This window comes from Halyomorpha halys, unplaced genomic scaffold (assembly GCF_000696795.3).
Source record: "Halyomorpha halys isolate HHAL.00 unplaced genomic scaffold, Hhal_1.1 Scaffold463.1, whole genome shotgun sequence".
Classification (NCBI taxonomy): Eukaryota; Metazoa; Arthropoda; class Insecta; order Hemiptera; family Pentatomidae; genus Halyomorpha; species Halyomorpha halys.
In genome coordinates, this window is record NW_027114672.1 from 119,393 (window position 1) to 126,111 (window position 6,719).

Genomic DNA, 6,719 nt, shown 5'->3' on the forward strand with positions numbered 1-6,719 from the left:
AAAAAAAATGTATATGTTTCTTTATTGATATTTTTTTGGTTAGTTGAAAAAATGTCAAATAATTATTAATTGCAATCTAGACAAAGAAAATTATCTACTGCAATCAAAAATGTATTTTTGTTATAGCGACTGAGACAAGCTTCATAAAATAGATAAAACAATACTAAAATATGTTGATACCACATTACAATTCAACTCAATACTGTATACGACATGTGTATGTATGCTTACGCTGTAAAGAATTGGTATGTAATATGGAATGTAATAATTATTCATATCTGTTATAATATTTTTTTAAAAAATTGATTGAATTCATTAGCCAAAATAAATCTTGTTGAATGCTACCTGTTTAGTGTTTCTAAAAATATTTTGGATCCATTGTTAACCGTATGATTAGAAAAAATATATATAAAAATACATGAAGCCGAGAATGAGTTTCCCAATCCCTAAAATGTATTCATAGTAATATGAAGAATTAAATTTTAACACCAGCGGAAAAATATTTTTATCTGTAATGTGTGTAGAAACGTTATCAAGTAACAGGAATAAATATGAAACATAGTTTTTAACTATTCTTCTTTTTCAAGACCACAACCCAGACTATCTCTTGATTTTCACATGGTAAATTATTTATTTATAATATTTTTTTTTGTTAGCAACTCAATGGACTAGAGTGACCCGAAACGGAATAGTCAAGTAATTTGATTACAGGTTAAAAATGTATTATATAAATAATATATAAAAATTTCAAGGATAATGGATCTTAAAAATAGGCATAATTCCCCATCAACTCAAAATTATGATAAAAATGCTTTAATTAAAAACTAGAAGAAAATAGAAAACTATTGAAGAATAAACAAACATTGGAAATTAATATTTCTATCATATTAGAATCGGGAGAAATAAAGATATCGAAAAATATTAAAAATAAAAAAAAGTGAAATCATTGAACGAAATATTTTGGTTTAAATAATCACACAAATTACGAACGTATAATGATTCCCCGAAGACGCAAAGTGCGTAAAAAAAAAAATTATTAAAACCATTTGAACAAACAAATTTCATTTAGCATTGCAAATATTCCAACAGCTGTCCCAAGTTTTTATCACCGTATAATTTGAAGGCATTAAAAATTTAAATTTACACGTTCGCATAAGGTGTCTTTTTCTATTACGTTTATCCAGTAAACAAACAAGCCATAAGAAACATCTGTCAACAACATTAGTCAGTATAAAACATTAGTATTGGTTTATTAATTATTTTGAGGTTTGAGGAATAAGACTTATTATTTTTTTACTTCCTCACTAGCAGAGGTAGTAAAGAAAAAACAATTAAGCAAAAATTATCGTCCATTAATTTACTGAAATTCTATGATGCGCACAACGATATGAGTGAATCAAGTCCTGTATTTGATCGATTTATTAAAAAAAAACGAATCTACAAAAAAAATTCACAAAGTGAATTATAAATTAAAAAAGTTATAATTACTATTGACAAAGTTAGTAAATTACAAAATTAAATTACATCTTAATAAATGATTTAAAAATATGCAATTATATACAGAAATTAATTGGAATGATTTTCTCAGCATTGTTTAAAATCTTATTCAGCTATTGTTCGATTCTTGGAATAATAAATGATATGGTCGAAACATGTATACGATTTTCAATAATGTCTTTTTTTTTTTTTGGTTAGACATAATTTACATTCGTGTAACATCCTGAGAAAACCAAATAATGGTATCGGGATAAAAAATAATGTGTTTGTAATGTTGATTGCAAAAAATATGTTTTTGTTTTTTAATTCATATATTAAAGGAAAAACAAACGAAGTTTATAGTATTTTCCATTTAATAAATTCGGTAAATTAAACGTATATTGGACTGAGGCAGTTTTTTTCATAGCACTTAATAAAATGTTTAGGACCTACCTTTTAGAAAAAAAAACCTCGGTTAAACAGATAATGAAATGGATTTGTACAATTATTTAATTTATTTTTTAAAAAAGATAATTTTCAAATATATTAATAGCGGTTTTGAAAAAAAAAAAAATACAGTCCTTGGATAACTAATAAAACGGGATAATTTGTACAGGCTGATTGATATTTTTAAATTATTTAATCAATAAAAGAAGATATGAATTATGAACAACAAATAAAAACATCAAACAATAAAAACGATGATAATATTTATCCGAGTCAATTTTACCAATAAAATTAAAACTTGAAAAATGTTGGGGAAATAAAAACAATATGCCTACTTTAAGGATTTTCCTCTTGTGAAACTCATACTGAAGTTTCCAAAACATACGACAAACAATTTAGTTTTCTTTTTAAAGTTTAGTTTGTTCTTTAGATGGAGATCAATCCTTGAATTTTGCATATTTTATGAATTCTAGAAATATTTTGACAATTGCATCTCAAAGGCCCAAATATATTTTTTCGAAGATATAGAATTATGTATAATTAACAAAAAATACAGCATAAAAATATATTAAAAAAGAGAGAAATAAAATGTGTTTATATTTAAAAAAACTCGTAAAAATGTTTTTCAATCTATACTTTTAAATAGTACCAAAATAATAATAAAAAAAAGTGGAACGAATTTGACATTAAATTAAAGTTTTTTAAAAGTATTTATCTATAAATAAAACTAACCATTATTGGACAAATAAATACTTAAATGGAATATTTAAAAAATAATGTTTGTTCTTTATAAATACGTCAAGTTTTTTTTATCATATTTTCAAATCAAGATTGTTGACTGATGAGATAATTATTCGCTAAACAATACTGCAAGAATTTGAAATTGATTTTTCATCACCACATCTTTATTAATCAATCCGAACTTAACATCTTTTTTTGTTGATCTATTTATAAAAATATTAAAGGTTTAGTTAATGAATAATAAAACGTAAAAATAAAAACCAATTAAAAAAATATAATTAAATCAATAATAGTTCTTCATATTAGTAATTTACTACGGGTTATCAACAAAAATCCTAGGCCACTTTCAATTTAATCATATTTCAAAATTAGAATAGAATTGTAGTTACAGTCATTTTTTACTTTAAATATATTTAAAAATATAAAATGTCTACAAGTCTGATCGATTTATTTGTAATTAACTTAACACTGAAAAAAGGACCATGATAAAGTTTTCAATTTATTTTTTTTATTTTTTTTTTTATTGAATTATTTATAAAAATATTACTGGTCCAGATTAAGAATAGTAAAAAATAAAAAAACCAAAAATCTATTCATGAAAATTTAAATGAATGATTTTTCATAGTATCTGACTATAGGTATAGTAAATTAAACTTATGAACAATTTTCAACTTATTATTATTTCTAAATTATAACAGGGTTATTTATTATAAAAATCATTTGATATTTTAAATGTATTTAAAAATATAAGGTATGTACGAGACTGATTTATTTTTTCAATTTTGAGGAAAATAAGAGTAGGAGGAAGTTTTCAAGCATTGAATGAATATTTTTATGATTTAATAATTTAAAATTAAGATTTCAACTAACTTATAGCAAAGGCATAACTGTAAACGAAAATAAATCTTTCTCTATACGTCTCACAAGGTGAATGTTGATTATTTTAAAGGATAAAGCATGTTGAGAGCTAAATAGGAAACAGGACGTACCGACCGCTTAGAGAAGGTGTTTAAGAAGAAGGATTAATAAATAAGATAAAGAAGAACCAGACATACTTACATTAAAGAGAGCAAGTTGTGATAAGACGTGCGTTGGCTTTATCAATAAGCGTAGTACTACAGGGCGGCGGAGGAGTGGGGGCAGCTGTGACGTCACCGCTCGATAGCAACCCAAACAAGAGTCAACTGGGTCAGGCGGGTCAGATAGCGTCCTTATAGCTCTCCGTCTAGCCCGAGGCTCTGTAGTATCCGGGTAATCGCTCCAATAGGCTCCAGCAAATGCCCAAGTCCAACGAAAAACAAACTAATCAAGTCCCTAAGATGGACGATTATCTTAAAAGAACAGAATCTGCATAAGTCCGAATTGGATAATAATCGGAAGTTCATAACTTTTTGTGTATTATTCATTTCCAGAATAAATAGCCCTTTTTATTTGTTTACTTCAACAGTTTGGCTATTATAAAATTTGCCAAAAAAAAAAAAAAAATAATAAGATTAAAAGTTGGCTGGTACCAAATATTTCCAGAGGCACAACATTTTAGCAAAAATGTTGCATCAGGCCCTGGCGATACGAGTACAAGTTAATTGATGACAAAAGCCCATACTATAAGTACCACCCAAATAGACTCCTCCAAAAAAGTCCTCTCAAGCTATATTTCGATGAATCGATAATTACGGACCATGCAGTAAGCCATAATAAACCAGGTATCCTCCAGAAAAAAGAAAGCGGAACTTATCGATATCGGGATCTCAAATGATAATAATAGGTTCCACTGTGGGAGAAAAACGGAGGAACTATTGAGTTGAAGGAACTGTATCATTTGGAAAGTGTTACCACTACTCCAATCATTATATCCACCAATGGTCTCGTACCCAAATCCACAGTTGCAGGCGTGAATGGTTTGGGAGTGCCTATTGATGTGCTAAGAGAGCCTCAACTCGATTCTCTTAGACAAAGCACGTATAGTGCGAACATTTTTAAATATTTGAAACAAAAAAATAAGGAAAAATATGAAGATAGTTGGATTTCTAGTCCCCTACCTCAGATACTCAACCTGCAAAAGCGAGAAAAACAAAAGATAATAATAATAATAATGAAGGCCTAACGAACCCGAAGGTCGGCATGCCAACACCACCAATTGTTCTCTCCATACATGCCAGTTAGGCCTCAACCCAATGCTACTAAATCAGTTTTAACGCAATCCTCCCATCTACGTTTCGGTCTACTCCTCCGACGTTTACCCGTCGGTTCAGTGCTTATTTACATTTTAGAGATCCGCTCGTTACTAAACCCTACAACCTTAGGAGGATTAACAGGTAATGAAGGAGAAGCCAGGTTAGAAACAAGTGAGTTTGTCATATCATGAACGATTAGTATCTGGTTCTTGCCAAATCGGCAAAATATGGAATATTGAGGTCCTAATGAATGACTTGATTTGTGGCAAATAAGGAGTATTAAGGACTTTACGAAGGATTGGATAAGAAAAGAATTCGATGTTTTAGTGGAAACCAGGCCATTAACTTAAAGTTTGGAAACTCAATTCCACAATTTCAACTTAAATGCTCTAATTTCAAAGCATAATAATAATAATATTTTAAAGATATTACGATCCTTCTTATCTACGGAGTTCTTTGTTTAAGTATGATTATATTTATTTGATATCTGTGACTTCCAACGCTTGTGGAAGGAGGTGATTTGGTCAGAATCACGCACGACCGCCTGATTTTTACCCAATTGAGGGTGCCCTCTTTATGAGGCTGGGTGGAGCCACAGGAATAACTCAACGGCTACAGCTTACAGATAACAATTATCTGCCACATCCGGATTCGGACCCGGGACTTTGGACTTGGACTTTAATAGTCCATTGCCTTACCAACGAGCTACCCACTATCGGAGTTTAACCTATACTTGCGTAAATATAATACAATGCTTAGTATTAGAAAATGGTTCACAAAGATTAAAGTTATACACTGTTTATAGAAGATTAACTTCAGATAATATGGAGATGTTTAAGTACCTGTGAACTACATAGTTGAACACAATGAAATTAAAAATGAAATGAAATACAAGTTAAAAAAGTGCTTATTGTTTCCCAAAATTATTCAGTTCGCACCTACTTCAAGAAAATTAAAAATTTATATTGTTTCTTTTGATATTTTCGGGTGCAAAACGTGAATATAATTTTTTTTTAAATATTATATTTTTTTTATAAATATCGGTTCCGATAATCACATTTTAATATTGATACTTCGATATATCGAAGAAAAACTATCGGATAAAAATATCGATAGATATTTTCTGAAATATGGCTATTTCAATATTTTTGAACACTTTTAGGTAACACCAAAATAACGCATCCTGTAAGATGACGCAAGAATCTCGCCTCAAAAGTAAGATCTGTGGATTGCGGTACTCAGTAACGTCACTGATTAATGGAATATAAAAGATAACAACAGGCAAGGAAATAACCGAATCTATAGCGATTACTTTCTCAGAAATAAATTCTTAATCATAAAAAAAAATAAAATAAAATTAACTTCTAGAAATTTAATTTTTTTTAAATTATGTCCTGCTGAAGGCTAATTTCAGGCATACTTCTTCGGATTATTATAGGTAGAAACGGTAATGTTAAACCGATTGTTAAAACTGCTCCTACTGGTTTCAATAACAGCTCGAAGTAACTGTAACTATTTCAATTATTAAACATTTAATTAAAATTCGGAATTTTTATATTACTGCTATTTTTCATCTTCGATTGCGTTCACGGATGATTGGATATAAGATGGTATTTTTACATGAGGGTACTTTACATCTAATTTGTCATTATTTATTTTTCACGTTATAAAAATAATTGCAGATATAATGTATTTAGTTTACTCCTTTTATGAACCAAAAACATTTCAAACTCTGTCCACAGAAGAGTAGGAACCAACTCAATTTTCCAGAAGGTGGTCTAGTGGTTATTGTGTTTTAAATCAATAATAAGGAGTTATGTGGCGACAAACCACAAATCTGAAATAGTGTAATTACGTATAAAGTAAACAAAAATATATTAA

The 6,719-nt window shown here is 28.7% G+C and overlaps 1 protein-coding gene across 6 annotated transcripts in view; it reads right to left on the reverse strand.

Moving 5' to 3' along the window:
* LOC106683081 (growth factor receptor-bound protein 14) overlaps positions 1–6,719 on the reverse strand; it is a 361,363-nt gene that overhangs the window by 64,018 nt on the left and 290,626 nt on the right. The window contains exon 1 of one of the 6 annotated variants that reach the window (XM_014424313.2): positions 3,724–3,839. The exons of the other annotated variants lie outside the window; for them this stretch is intronic. The gene's annotated coding sequence lies outside the window, so the exon portion shown is untranslated. Of the gene's footprint in view, positions 1–3,723; positions 3,840–6,719 lie in introns of those variants that run through there. 6 annotated transcript variants of the gene reach the window in all.